General features: G+C 36.7%; 1 protein-coding gene across 1 annotated transcript in view; it reads right to left on the reverse strand.

Annotated features, from left to right (window-relative positions):
- The window catches only part of tln2a (talin 2a), a 49,244-nt gene extending 34,109 nt beyond the window's left edge, over window positions 1-15,135 (reverse strand). Inside the window, exon 1 of the mRNA XM_056748787.1 lies at window positions 14,789-15,135. The gene's annotated coding sequence lies outside the window, so the exon portion shown is untranslated. The remainder of the gene's footprint in view (window positions 1-14,788) is intronic.
- Window positions 15,136-16,309: the final 1,174 nt, after the last annotated feature.

Raw genomic sequence — 16,309 nt, forward strand, 5'->3', positions numbered from 1 at the left:
TTTTAAAACATCAAATTCCAGGGTCCTTTATGTTCTTATCTTTACATGACATGACCCATGAAATAAGACCCGACAGCTCAAATTTTCAATCATTATAATAGGCTTAGTAACCAATGTGAATCAAAGTAAAGAGACAGTTTTAAATACCAACCTTTCAGTTATACTATAATGTCATCTTTCCAACCTTTCAAGACACTTTTGATAAAAAATTGTAATGAAAAGTCTTTTGTTAAAGTATAGAAGGAACTGACAAGGTTTATCCTCTACATTAGCCTCATAATAACTCTACATTTCCTTTCCTATCGTGACTGCCAATAGAAGATTGCTAAATTATTGTTAAAAGATACAACAATGACAGAAAGGTATTCCGAGCAAATGTTATTCTCATTAGCCACGTTAAGATGAAGACATACCAAGTATGCAAGATAAGGAGAAACCTAAAGCAGCTCATGGTGTGTCTGTGTGTGTGCATGGCTGCACCCCGTGTATAAAAGCCCTGTGAGAAATGAATAAAAGCAGCAGTAATTAACCCAAGTCCATCTACTGATGATCTCATGAACACAAGGCCAGGGGCCTCTAAATGCTCTTAAAAAGTAAAGAGCTCTAAAATTAATATCTAAATAAGATCCTCTGCATAAACTTCCCAAATAAGCTCATTGACAGTATATATAAACAAACGCAGTTATAGCTTAAAACAACTGTTTGACATTAACAAAGAAGTAAAACTACTGGCTTTTAAGAAAACATATCAAGGATCAGTAAATGAGCAAGAAAAAGCAGCAAGACCTTTAAAATTACATAATGTGAGGATGTCACGGTGGTTACTGTAAACCATTCTGAACGGTTTTTGTTTATCCACCTAAATGAGACAATTGGTGATGCCATTGGCCCAGAAACCAGAGCTTCTGCCACTGTATTGAGTTGCATCATGAGTATGGTAAATTACCTCATTGAATGCTGGAAACATCTGTGCAGCAGCTGCTGTCAAACACCGCAGTGGTCAACAAGAGTCCAGACCAAAACTACTAATTTACGCCATAGTGATGAACCATATCAACCTCAAAAGTGCAACCAGTCATGCAGACGTACCATTTAGTACACAAGCAAACATCAACATTAGGAGCAATTTTGAAACCGAATACAAAATGGAAAGTTGGGAATTGAGATTAAAAAAAAATGTCAGAATTAGCAACATACATCATTACAGCTCAGTCAAATGTTTACAATCTCTGATAAACATACACTACTCCAGCGGCTCTTCCTCTTCTCTTTTTTGGCATAATCCTGTGGGCGGAGGTTATTAAAAACACTCGGAATAGTGACATCATGTACCTGGGAAGTAGAGGGCTGTAGTCAATTCCAGCCGTTCTCTGTAGACCTTGAAAAGCGAATTCTGATAAAGGGAATATCTCGCTTGGCACTGAACTTTGAGCTTACTCATTTTGCAGGTATTATTTATGCTCTAAGAGCAACATTACACACTCACTAAAGGTTGAAAAATGCGATTGCAGGGAACGTGGTCTTTAAGATCACAGACTAGCTCTGCAATTAATACAAATGACTAGAAGTCCCCAAGTAATAATAATCTTGTGTGAATGGTGCTAAGGGCCCATCAAGCGATGTCTGAGAAAGTAATAGTGACGCATAGTAGAAAAATGTTTTACTCGCATAAGATTGCTGCGCCATTCCTATCGGATCCAATATTGAAGGCACAGCACTGCTTTTTTAATTTTAAACTCTCCACAAATTCAGTGTCGACCTGTACCTTGTTCACGAAGGAATCCTCGGAGAAATGAAATGCACCAACGCTCCATGTTTTTCCCACATGAGCTGGAACGTCTTAAAAAATCAACTTAAAGATCTCTCAATTTGACTGTTTACAAAATAATGATAAATTACACCCACAGCACCATAATAAACACCGGAAAATGAAAACGGATATTGTAATTTATCATGTTTACAAATATTCATAGACTGCCGACTGTTGCCAAGGACACTGTTAAATATGGACAGGCTGGAGGGGAGAGAAATACAAATTTAGTTAGTGGTATGATTCCGGGAATGGTTTGTGATCAGCAGACATGACTATCACTAGCACAGTTGGCATAACATGCATGTGTAGACAGTAAAGTTCACATGACCAACTTTAGCTCAACACCGCTGGCAGAAGATCAGTACTGTCACAGTGCTTTTAATTTGTAAACTGAAATACCCAGTGCTGAAATGACAATGCTTCTACTCTAAGCATGTTCGAGCAGGACGATAAGTGACATTTCAGAGTTATACAATCTTTATTAGGGATAGTTTAGCTAAAAAATAAAACTTTGTCATTATTCATTTACCATACTGTCATTCAAAACCTATGTCTCTCTTTCTTTTGTAGAACACAAAAGATGTTTTGACAAATGTCTTTGACTGAAATCACAACCTTATTAATTATTAAAAAGTTATTGCCCACACCAGCTACAATACACATCAAGCTAAAAAAGAAATCACTTTGTATAAGTTGCGCCATAATGTCTGGTGTGGACATGATATCAGCCACACAGCTCATATACACAGCAGCATGTAAAAAACAGAATGGTGTTCGGCTTTCTTGTGTCATAGGTTGTCCCAAGGATTCACATACTCCGAAACAAATATATAGTATAATGCAATGTAATTCGCTTTGGATAAAAGCGTCTGCCAAATGCATAAATGTCAAAGTATGAAAGCAACCATATTTAGCAACTTTGTGAAAAGTTTTAATGAAGAGACCATTTTGGCTTGGCGTCTATCATTTTTGGGTTAACTAATCGCTTAATATAAAGGAAGCATAAAGGACATATAAATATACAGGTTTGATTGATTGATTGATTCAGGAATCAATGGATTTTGATCGACTCCCTTAGAGCTTCCTATCTGTCAAACACCTTTGTCCCATGCCAATACTTTGGGCATTCCCGCAGAGGTGGAGCCTCTTTGGCATGTAGAGGAGGTAAACTGGTATCTCCAATAAGTATATTACACTTATAAAAAGTGAAGATACAAAAAAATAAAAATTTGTTTGAAATTAAAGCAACAAAATGATTTTTTTGGCCTTAAAGTAATCTCTCTAAAATTATTTTAGTGGTAGGATAATTCTTACCGGGACAAATTTTACAGTCTCTGCCTAAGCAGCCCTGAAATCACGATTGTAACTTTGATTTGTGGGTAGGTTCACAAGCCCGCCCATCACCTGCCTTATGGCATACATCACTAAGTTTTACTCATAGCCTAGGTGAACTTAACCTACAGCTAACAATAAGCGCAAAAATCTAGTTAAACGCAAGTCTCCAAACCATCAACATGGCAGAGCCAGCTAATAACAAAGAGGAAAAGAGAGAGAGTGATCAGAAACAAATCAATATCTGACGGACTTACACTCGGTGACACGAGCTGCAAGACACAATGAGTTGCAAAACAGATGGAGACCTAGCCTTCCCGCTACTGGATTTAAAAGTCTTATATGTGCATTTTTTCTTACTGTCCTGAACTTTTGAGCTTATTAGTTATTTGGCTGTGCTCAGGTCGTTTATTGGCATACTAACCCTACTGGTTCACAATTTATAACCGTAAGTTAGACTAGAGATAATGTAATGTTGCCGGTATCAATAGCTTAGTGTTATGCTAGTAAACGATAACTACCAAACCACAAAAATGTTTTATTGTCAAAAGTTGCTGATTCCTCAGTTCATGCACATAGAATAATGTTATCCACATCTAGTTACTATGCTAGGCACTATTTCCATAGCGAGTAGAGTGTAAGTTAGTGATTGCACCCATTACACAAAGCACAACACAAGGGCACCAGTGTGTTTCCGAAAATATAACTACAGAACATTATTCTCGTTGGTTAAACACATTCCCGTCCATGCGCTGTGTTTTTGGGTGACTGCAAATCTGCCATATAGCTAACGTTAGCATGTTAGCTGCCATGTAGCTACCACACTATGCGCTAATGGGTAACAACCAACCGCTACTTCAGAATCTAGTTTGGGCTAGCATAGTAGTATACCCAGAGGGAGCCAAAAGAGTGCTTTAGTACATGCACAGTTTATGAAATGAAATGACGTAACAGCGGTTTCTGCAAGATATTCACGTGTATTGCACGGCCCACAGGAAAGCTTATTCAACGACAGTATTTACGACACTGATAACAGACAATTGCGCTTATCAACCACATGAGGGAACAATAAGCAAAAGTTCTCTAATGTTACTTTAATTTCTTTAAATGCCCCCCCAAAGTTAACTAAATGTCATTATACAGCCAAAAATTATTTGGCAATACCAGTTACTCCCAAGCACAACTAAGCATGGCACCTCTAACATCACAAGTTAATTTACACACCCTCTGGCTTTATATGATGCCTCTATACTTCATCAGGTATGATTGTGTTTGGCCTCCTGACAGCAGGATCAGCTAGCTGATGTGAATTCTACTCAACAACAATACGCAATGAATAGACAAGGCATTATTCCTGCTCAACTACAGTTGAGTTGATCAGCAACTCAACTGTAAGCTTTTAGGCTTTAAAGGGCCGCAATCCTAGAAAATGCACATTTAAATGTTTATCTACCAGAAATTAAATCGGTAGCGAGTGTGCAGAAACACCCTGTAATTATATAAATTCATCCATTCTTCGTTTTGTAATCTCCTTTAAACCACAACAGTGACACAAAAAAGGCTGTTGGGGAACCCCTAACAATCTGATGTCACATTGATTTACGCCTGCCCATGACCGCTTGCAGACTCCGCCTTATGAGCGGGTAGCTCCAACTTTCGCCAGAGACACGCTGTCAGCCATTTTCAGGCAAGAGCAGATGTAGCCACTAGCCACGCCAAAAATGTCTAAGAATCAACAAATGTGTGCTGTAGTTGGTTGTAAAATGGAACATAAAGGAGGCCAGGAGGAGATCTTTCCGACGAGCCCAAGTTTGGCCCGCTGCGACCTCGGGGGCCGGTGATATTAACGATCGAAAGTCTCGGGCAGGACGCCAAGAACTCTGTGTCCGGGTAAGAGGCACTTTTTACAGATCAACAAACCAACATTCATCGGTCCGTATCTCCGGTCCAGAAAGACCTACAGAAACGAGTCAGGACTCGTTGACAATGTTTTCGGCGGGGCATTCGAACGACGTGAGTCAATGCGACCCCTTGGTCGGGAGCCAATGCTCCCGGTAGCCGGAAAGAATGAAAAATCTATGCTCCGGGGCCATATTGCTTGTCTTGCTGCATCCAAAGCACATGTGTAAGCGCTCTATGTTACATTTTGCATACGGGGAGTAGAAGCTCATTTGCATTTAAAGAGACACACACAAAAACACAGTGTTTTCCATTGCAGCCACAAATGGCCATGTTGAACATATTGTAATGAAAGATATGTGGTGTATTTTGAGCTGAAACTTTACAGAGACATTCTGAGGATACCATTGACTATTTTTACATTGCAGAAAACACCTGGATTTGCAGCCCTTTAATAACTGACAGCATGAATACAGTCTTGGCTTGACACAAGGGTTTAGGAATGCTTTTGCAGTAACAATTTCACCTGGTTTATGCAGGGTTTGTATATGTAAAAACTGTGGATTTGGAACCATTCCTGCTCAACTTGACACTTTTGGGTTTATTAATGCAAACAGCTAAAACTGTGAGAAGACTGCTGACTGGCCTGGGCCTAGATGAATGCCTTAAACATAGTTATGATGGCTTTTTAAAATTAACTTTATTAATTTGACTAGGCTGTGTGGATGATGCGATTGATGAGGTCATTCACACTGCTGTGACTTGAACAAGTTGAGGGTGTGGTGTTTGTTTAACAGGGGTAAATGGGTCGATGAAGTTATATTTACTCAAGTTGCCAAATTTATGGTTGTTAAACAGACATGATTTTTTAATGTTACGGATTCATATTTTCATTTAACCTTCTCAACATAAGTGTTTCTCTGAATCTCAAAGATAAATGAACATTAAACACTAACAAGTGTTTCTCTTACTGAAAAACACATAAAACAACACTTAATTAAGAAAATGACTCAAAATGTAGCCGAACGAAAAGTATGCCTAGTTATAACAATTATATGTTATTATTAACACAACGCAAAATCATTTATGTAGTGCCAACATAATGGGATTAAGTTACATAACTGAAAATTAAAAAAATCATGTTGTGCACAAATTTGATTTAACTATTTAAATTAATCGAACTGGACAAGCAGGCAAACATAAAAACAATCAGAGCACCTTCCTGTAAGTCATCAGCTGGTTTAATGACAATATTTTCACAGATACCCCAAATTTAACTTAACTCGGCAATGCTTCGCACAGTACACATACTGTACACTTTTAGTAACGTCGCAAAGTAGCCATTCCAGTGAAAAACGAGTGGTGCTGAACAAGGTTTTATATGAACTGTCAATGATGTGGAGGAGATTAGCAACCAAAAACAGCTGCCTAATGAGTCTATTACTCACACTGCATGAAGGACAAATTAGATAATTTAGATTCAGCATCAGCAGTGTGGTGTTCCAACACAATACACATTTAGGCAACACGTAGTCACTAAAACATCATTTGTATAGTTTTAACAAATGACTAATATTGCCAGGAAGAACCGCAGCTGTGCCGCTGCCCACTTTTAAGATGAGCATCACATGAGGTTCGGAGTCACAGCTATGACCTCAGAGCACACAGCTGTAACAGATCACAGACCAGGTCACGGACATCAAGTTTTGTATTACGAGATACACCTCAGAAGATACACCACATTCCTTTCCATTAGACATGTCAGTCAGGAGTTTTTGGCCGGGATGATCTGGTATGGTTGGTTTTGTACATTTGGGTACAATAAGGAACTAGAGTGTGTCCCACAAATAAAAGCTATTTTCAACATTTGATTAAAGCAGTTCCGTCCACACGTAACAGAATCCACCTCTTTTAAAAAAAAGTTCTCCATATTTGAGAGGCGGTAGGTGTCATGGAACGTTAACATTTATACATTTGGCAGATACTCCTATCCAAAGCGACTAACATTGCACTATACATTTGTTCTTTTTATAAGTATGTGCAATCCCTGGGATCGAACCTATGACCTTGGCCTTGCTAGCACAATGTGCTAACCACTGAGCCACAGAAAAGCGGACAGGAGCAAGACAGGCTGGGTTATCCTGTCAGGCCAGCGACACAATGTTAGATCTATGCTGGAATCCCACTGGTGATGCATAACATCACCTTAAACTATATAGACGTATCACATAAGTGGAAAAAACATAAATTTGTATAAAGTATATCCTAGAAGCAATCTCACAGTAGCTAGCTATGATTATCTATTTTTTGCCCTTAGGACTTATACAATCACTGGTCATACAAACACTGATGTTTGTGTGTGTTGCAAAACATTTATAAAACTGAAAACTTTTCTACATTTTCAATATGATTAACCAATGAGTGTCTTTGATGCAGACATACAGACGTGAACTTGAAACGTCTCAATAACTCAAATTCTATGTCAACACGGAGCCCTGGGAAGGTTTTGAAGGTTAAATGGATGGTCTACAAATATAACCATCTCTCCGTCAAGGCAGATTCCAACTTTAGAAAGACAGAGAGGGGCCAAGAAGGTAGTAAGTTGAGATTGAGAGTCTGAAAGATATACACAGAGACAGATAAATTTGGAAACTCCATAAAGATGTGCAGGGAAATGCGTGGAGAGCCAAACTAACATTTACAAATTTACAAGTCTTCTTAAAACTAAAGCGTTGATGTCATGCATTTTTTCACTTTTTGGACCAGTCAAACCTAGGTCACCCGCAGGAAGCCTGACATATTCATCATCAAATAGATGTCAAATAAGTGGCATGCTTTCCCAAAGTGGGAAAAACACCAAAAACACACATGAACCAAACGTAGTAAAAACATTTTTAAAAGCTTATAGTCATAACACAATGTATATTTTCCTAAAATACTATAAAGAAAAATCCATGTGGTTCTGGAGAAAAAAAAACATGGAATGCTCACTTTATAGATCTATCTGTCATTCAGGAGCAGTGTGGGTCATTTAAAGTGGTACGTTGCCAGCACCACATATGTTAGTTCGATTGAGCCTACTGTGATTATGAGCTTAATCGCAATATTTAGACCGAATGATTGCAAAAAAATGTAATCGCAATATTGCCAAAAACCTATTATAATCGCATTATGAGGGTGCATGTAAACGTAGTTATGGTCTCAAAACTGTTTTAGGTCATCTTTTGTTAAATAAAAGTATTTGGCAAGGGTGTAGTCTTCTTTTTACAAATGATATGCAAGATGTATTTCCTGTTCTTCCCTATGATCTGTCCATAGTTTAAAAAATTCAAAAAAACAGACTATAATCATTCAAGCACCTTCTTAACCCAACCCATTTATCACAGACAGAATAAAAGCTCACATACAAGAGCCTGGCAAACATCTATGTAGCGTACACCACCCAGGCAGCTGTAGACTGGCTCAAAAAAGCCTTTCCACACTCTCTGATTTCATGCAACCAAATTGAGCCTTGTGTCAAAGGGCAAAAATATGCCATATTCCCACAGATAGCCTAACAGAAGAGAACTGCATTTAAAGTGAAAGGACCTTATAAAACTAAATTTTTATAGCATTTATGCCTTTGGAAAACATTTTAATCAAAAGTGGCTCACGCTGCATTCAATGTTATCGCATTCCCTGGGATTTGAACACTTGTTTCTTTTTCTATCTTGGTCAAATGAGCACCTTTAAATTAATTTGTGCAACAACCAACAGTACTGTATTTCTCTCTTTCAAGGAGGACTTTCTACACCTTCCTTTGATCATTCATCTACTTCTCCAGTGTAATGTGTGAAGGTGACAGCAACTTGCTCAAACCTTCGCAGCACCTCAGCATTGGGATTATCACCTGCTAATAGAGAGCCCTTTCTGGCAAACGAAAGGAGATCATGATGAGCCAGTAAACCACTCTTCCGTAAAGAAGGCCGCAATCACAAGAGCTCCTGATATAATGAACAGACCTGGAATATTTTTTAGCATGGAAGGAGAAGATTCAACTCAAGTCAAACACCAAGGCTCAAATAAAGATGATCAGTGTCACACCATATTGTGTGCAGATATGTTACCTATAATTTTACCCTTATGTCCTTATGGTCATATTACCCTGTTCCTCCAATGGCATAAAATTCATACAGTGGTGTGAACAAGTATTTGCCCCCTTCCTGATTTTTTGCATATTTGTCATGCTTGGATGATCCAGATCATCAAACAAACTGTAATATTACACACACAAAAAAAATGCTGTTTTTAAATGATGGTTTTAATTATTAAGGTAAATAACAATCCAAACATTTCTGATCCTATGTGAAAAAGTAATTGCCCACTAAACCTATTAACTAGTTGTGCCACCCTTGGCGGCAACAACTGCAATCAAGCGTATGCGAAAGCTCACAATGAGTCTTTCACATCGCTGTGGAGGAATTTTGGCCCAATCTTCTTTGCAGAATTGTTTGATTTCAGCCACATTGAAGGGTCTTCGACCATTAACAGCCTTTTTAAGGTCATTCATGGATTTAAGTCCGGACTTGGACTAGGCCACTCCAAAACCTTTATTTAGTTTTTTTAGCCATTTGGAGGTGGAATTGCTGGTTTGTTTTGGATCATTGTCCTGCTGCATAATCCGATGAGGTCACAAACCGATGACAAGACATTCTCTTTTAGGATATTCTGGTAGAGCGCAGAATTCAAGGTTCCATCAATTATGGCCAGTCGTCCAGGTCCTGAAGCTACGAAGCAGCCCAAGACCATCACACTACCTCCACCATGTTTGACAGTTGGTATGATGTTCTTTTATGAATAATGTGTTAGTTTTCAGCCAGATGTAACAGGACGCACACCTTCCAAAAAGTTCAACCTTTGTCTTATCAGTCCACAGAATATTACTTTCCCAAAAGTTTTGGGGAACATCAAGATGATTTTTAGCAAATGTGAGACGAGCCTTTGTGTTCTTTTTGGTCAGCAGTGGTTTTTGCCTTGGAATTCACCCATGGATGCAAATTTTGCACAGTCTCTTTCTTATTGTTGAATCATGAACACTGACCTTAACTGAAGCAAGGAAGTTCTGGTTTGGGATCTTTTATGTGGCTAGTGAAATTTAACTTAGTTATTCAATTCATCACATTTAATTCATGATTTACCAGGGGATTTATTTTTTCACATAGGGTCAGAAATGTTTAGATTGTTTTTTCCCTTAATAAACAAAACTATAATTTAAAAACTGCATTTTGTATTTACTCTGGTTTTCTTTGATTAATATACAAATTAGTTTGATGATCTAAATCATTTAAGCATGATAAATATGCAAAACAAACAAAAAATCCAGATGGGGCACATACTTTTTTACACCACTGTATATCCAATGGAATACAATTCACAAAAGCACAACAATCAGAAACAGCAAATGGCACTGGTTGACAAACTATACAATGACCAAGCCATTTGTGCCGTTAGAAGAAAGTTACAAAATGAGAAAAGGCAGAAGTAAATAAAGATAGAATGATGATATTGTAGTGTCTGGAAGTGTCGTATTCTATTAGTTAATATTGGCAGTCACACTCAGAATTCACTCCAACTAAAGGATGTGACACACACCACATACCCACTGACACCCCTGCTAATTATAACCCTCATATGGGGGTTGGGGTTTAAACTTAGGCGGTCACCTCAACTTTTGTGTATCAAGTTAAATACAGGTTCTAACTGTGAATAACAAAAACTTTGCTCCTTTGGAAAACAAAAGAGATGTAAATCATGAAGTAAAAAATAATGCATTTTTTCTAATAATGTTAATTTCAGTCTCACTACTTTTAAATATTACAAAAGCAGATATGCTATCTTAGAAACAATTTCTGGTGCTCTGTTCTCTGTAATGCAGACTAGAAAGCAGAGCATTGGGCCACAGTAGATTTGGTCAGCAGTCAGCACATGGCAGGTGTGCAATGACAGACCCACTTGAATACCTTACACAAGTATGTGCTCACATATCTGTGCACTTCCTACCATTCCGAAACAAAAAACAAACAAGTGCCCTTCAAAATAGAAAGGCTGTAGGTGGTCCAATGTGTTCGGTACATCAGCAAATGGGTAGATGGCGGATATGCAGTAAAAAAATGTTTCTGAAGAAAAAATACACAGAAAATATAAGCGGTCACTTAATTAGTCAACACTTTCATTGTTTTTTATAGCATTTTTAAAATGTCCTATGGTGTGTCTCTTACTGACATACAAAAAATATCATGAGAGAAAGTTATATTCATCATTTGACACTTATTTTATACAAAAGCCTTTTCAATGAATATTTGACAAAAAAACAACACAAACAGCATTTTATGATAGGGTCCACTCAAAGATTAAAGAAAAAGACAAAAACAGTAGGTTATATGTAAGCTAAGGTTTTTCACAAATTTTATTTTACTCTTATTAGTGTTTTTTTTATTTAGTATGAAATTAATTATATATATAATTATATATATATAATTGTTATTCAAACTATATTCATTAATATTTGAATTAATTAGATATAGAAAGTATTAGGCTGCACTTCCTATGAGGAATCATTTTGATTCAATTTTCTTTCTGTGTCATTCTCTTAGGATCTTCTCCCTTCGGTGTTAATTTTCTCTCTATAGATCTGTGTCCTCTCTCTTCATACATTTTTCTCCCTTAATTCTTTCTGTCTCAATATCAAAGAAGAATTACATTTTATATATTTTCATGAGACTTACAACAATGCATTTTCTGCAAAGACGTCAGAATTTTTTTATTAATATAACTATTAAATTTGAGAAAACCACAAATTTAAAAATGAAGAAGAAATGAGTTAAACACTTATAATTATATTGTTTTAAATGAATTTAAAAGGGACCATTTTGTCCTCATGTGACAGTTCCATTGTCACACCAGGTGGACATTATCCGACACACCAGTGGACAATATCTGTCACACCCAAGGACGTTTAACCCTTTCGTCTCAGCTAATGACCTTGCTTTTCTGGCTAACCTGTCAACAGATGTTAGCAAAAATAATTTACATCATTTTCTCTGATTATGAAGTTTAACGTATAGTTTTTTTAATAAAAAAAAAATATATATATATATAGCATGTCTGGCCGTCACACCAAAGGACAACATAACTTAACACTTTTACAGTGGTTTAAAATAAGTTTTGAACAATTTTGAGACAAATATTTGTACACACGTGCTTCACATGGGGCTTCAGTAACATGATCTTGAATTGGGTCTTATTAGCAAATTAATGTAGGACATGGTTTAAAGTGATAAAAAGTTCCTACGCTTTTAGAAATATATGGATGAAAAAAAATGATTGCCATTTAGTATAAATAGATACTTGTTAATGATGTCTGATATATTTATTAACATTTTTATGCTTCTCATTTTAATTTATAAAAGTTTTAATTTACTGAACCATGCTTGAGACGTTGAAACCATACAATTTTGAGATTTGGCTCAAAGATAAAAAAAATCTAATAACGAAGCATTTTTATAACAACAGGTCCATTTAAGAAAAAGATTAGCTTAACCATTAACAGCATTTTAAAAAATGAAAATATTAATCATATTCATTTTTCTCTTGTGTGACAGTGAAAAGCCATGTCACGTCAACAACCCAAAAATACATAAGCCTATTCAATGAATATCTGACAAAAAAACTACACAAACAGCATTTTATGATAAGGGTCCAATGATCAAAGATTAAAGAAATAGACAAAAACAGTAGCTTATGCGTAAACTATAGTGAGCAATGCGATGTGTAAAAAAGAATATGCTGGCCATTATTAGAGTGCAGGGGTGACAAGACATGAGTCACTAACAGAAAGCCAATAAGCTTGTTCACAGTGTGTGCATAATCCTAAATCCAGAATGAAGAAACATTGCCAAAAAGGTATGACCCATGGGCAAGCTACCAATAAAAGTGACAGCTGTGATAAACAGCAACTGCACTTTATCAAAAGGACAGCAGACACTACTCTACTTGATGCCATTCCCCAAGCTACTGGATTCATCAGCATCAGCACTCTATACACAGTAAGCAGGCCTGCCCGTCTCCTTCAGACATTGAGCTTAAAGACTGTGTGATGAACCTAATTGCAGTGCAGGAAATCTAGAGTGCTGATAAAAGGCAAAATACATTTTTAAGAAGACCATGGCCAGATTTCACAGACAAGGCCAGGACTAGACCCTAGATAATAAAAGGATATTAAAGGCACTTTTTTAAAATGCCTTAAAAAAAATTACTGGTTTGCATCTTGAGACAAAACAATGTCTCACTGATATATTTTAAGATATGTCAGGGCAAGTTATTTTCAGTTTATACAGGTCAAAGATTAATTTTAGTCTGGTACTAGTCTAAGCCTTGTATGTGAAACCGGGCACATGTTTCTGTTCAAAGCTCCTAACTGAAGAGAGCTTGCGAACTTCATAGCATTGACTCATAAGTGTTAAACTCGATATACCCTTCTATATCCACATGATTCATCAAAATGTGTCACTATAAAGTCATAAACAATCTGAGGCTGAAAAGAGATTTCATATAATGAACTGTTTTTCCAAATCAAACAGTTAACATGTCTGCACAATAAACAGTTGGTAAATCTTTACAATGAAGTGAATGACACTTTGCTTTTACAATAAAATTAACACCAACCTCAGCAAACAAAAGCAATTGGAAATCCATTACGTAAAACTCTCAAAACAATAAAAAAACACTATCAAAAATAAATTGGCATCACAAATTCATAGAGTCCTCGTATTTGTAGGCTATTTAAATATGATGACGCAGCGGGGTGTGTCGTCAGCATGGCTGCATGTGCCTGAAGCGTCAAATAAAAGCGTGTAATCCCACTGCAGCTCTTTATGTGCTGTTTTAAAGGCTGTTCGCAATGTAGTTTAACGCGTTTTAACGTTAGACTCTCAAAGGCTTAACATATTCATATCAATGCGGATAAAATGGCAAATCCAATGGGAACTGAAAATTATACATTCAGATTGAATGGAGTCGTATGGGGTTCTGGATAAACAATATCCTCCACAGTGTGCTTCGTGTTTTGTTATAGTAAACGAATGAATTATTTTAAAGATAATCGCTACAGTCCTGACAAAATATCCCGCAATCTAAAATGAACTGAACTGAAGTTTTATCAAACACACAGACAGCCAACTAACATTAGATATTCAACAAGGCGGCGTCCGTATAATTAACGTTTGTCCACAAAAGTTAAACATCACACGTTCAGACACAAAATTATTTCTCATTAAGTCTGAAACTCTTGTAATTAAAAAAAATTAAGTCGTTTTCTTTCATCGGCAAGCTCATAATAAAATATGTCATGGAAAATTTGCCTTGATGCAAATGCCACTCATCTTTTTACATGTTAAAGGCAAACGTAGTTAAACTTGCAAAACGCGATGGATCTCATCAAAGTGTTTTTTTATCGATTCGTATAATTAGTCTCGTCTTTAGCAACTGGTGAAGCATTTGTATCATGTCACATCGGATAAGGACTCTGAGCACGTCCCTGTACAGCACACATCTTATTCCACGCACCTCTGAATCCCAATCCATTCAACACTGCATGTTATATCAGTCTACGCGTATTCGTATGTATCACACTGAAACAAACAGCGACTACGAGATATTTCAAAAACATTTCTCTGAGGACTAAAATGTGAGTACGCTTGATCTTACCAGTGAGTTTGTTTACCGCAGTTTCATTGCAAGCTCGCAAACCCCTCGATGCACAGTAAACTAAGGTCTCGTCCTGCCTCTTTAGAGTAAATCCCTTCTCGATTTACGGAATTAACCGAGCCCAGCCGATTTCTAAAGCTGGGGAAGAGAGGAAATGCGTCAAGCGTGTTGGATTTAAGGGGAATGTAGTCCCGATGTGTAGTCGTCCTTTTGAAGCGTCAGATTAATATGGAAAGCCAAGTGGGTCAAATATACGTGTATTCTAACACGTTAAGTACACGTCAACAATGTGTATTTCACACGTACTCATCGTGTATTTAACGTGTACTCAACGTGTTGTTTACGTGTGAAAAATTAACGTGTACTTGACGTGAATGCGGGATTAGACGCCAGTTCAAAACGGGTCAATCAATATCATTAGCTGCATAAGAATTGGGTCAAACCATTTCTGCAAACCTGGGGAGTGTTATAGACATTTAGCATGCTATGGATCCTTAGTTATTTGTATTTTCTTGTATTTTACGTATTATTGTTATGTAGGTAAACTAATAGGATTGCTGTTTATTGAAAATGTATACAAATAAAATTACCTCCTCTTACTCCACTCATGCCTTTTCTTAAATAAGCTAGTAATAAACATTCTAGCTTTACCATTCATCAAACTTTGGTTAGGATAAGAAAACTAATGTTTGTGTGGGAAAACAGTTACAGCAGAGGTACTCAATTAAGATAGGTTTAGGATAAAGAGCATTGTAATAAATATCTGTGTTTGTAAAACAATGTGATCTTTTTGTGCCAACATATATAAAGAGCAGGTGGTGCTTGTTAAAACCTTTTTATTCAGAGAATATGCACACAAACACATGTGATATTATAATTGGAAATTAATTTAAAGACTTTCAGGATTAGGATGAGCGCATGTTCCTAATTGTATAAAACACTTATTTCTGAAATGACTGAAAACTTGAAAGAGTGATGTCTGCAGCTAACAACCAAATTCTAACTCTAAGTGGTACTGGCAGCTGATCAAGACAAAATATAATTAAACGTTTTTTCAAGAGAAGAGACACTTTCTGTGCAAGCCTCTACATCCAGTGGGTACCAGATAAATATAAACAAAGAATCTTTAATTGCTTTATATAAATTAAATTCAGTCCTATGTTAGTAGGACTGAATGCCACTTTCTCTGATTTAAATAATTTACCTAAACTAACCTAAAACAGATACTATTTGTTTGTAAAACTTTGTCAGGGCATTTTAACAACCCTTACAACCCTCTCTCTGCACATTTGCACAGCTGGATTGTTAATTAATGAAACAAATTGGAGATAAAACTGGTGGAAACCAGATGTCAGTATGTAAACTCATATTGTTAAGCAACAGTATGAACACTACATATTTATTAGACTTTATATGTTGACTTTACTTTCTCTATGTAGCCATATAACAAACAAAATACAAATTTGAGATTCAGGGTGCTCAGTTGATCGCTGGTCCCAGCTAAGTGGTCAGCTGAAGCAT

The sequence above is a fragment of the Triplophysa dalaica genome, chromosome 1 (genome assembly GCF_015846415.1).
Source record: "Triplophysa dalaica isolate WHDGS20190420 chromosome 1, ASM1584641v1, whole genome shotgun sequence".
Lineage (NCBI taxonomy): Eukaryota > Metazoa > Chordata > Actinopteri > Cypriniformes > Nemacheilidae > Triplophysa > Triplophysa dalaica.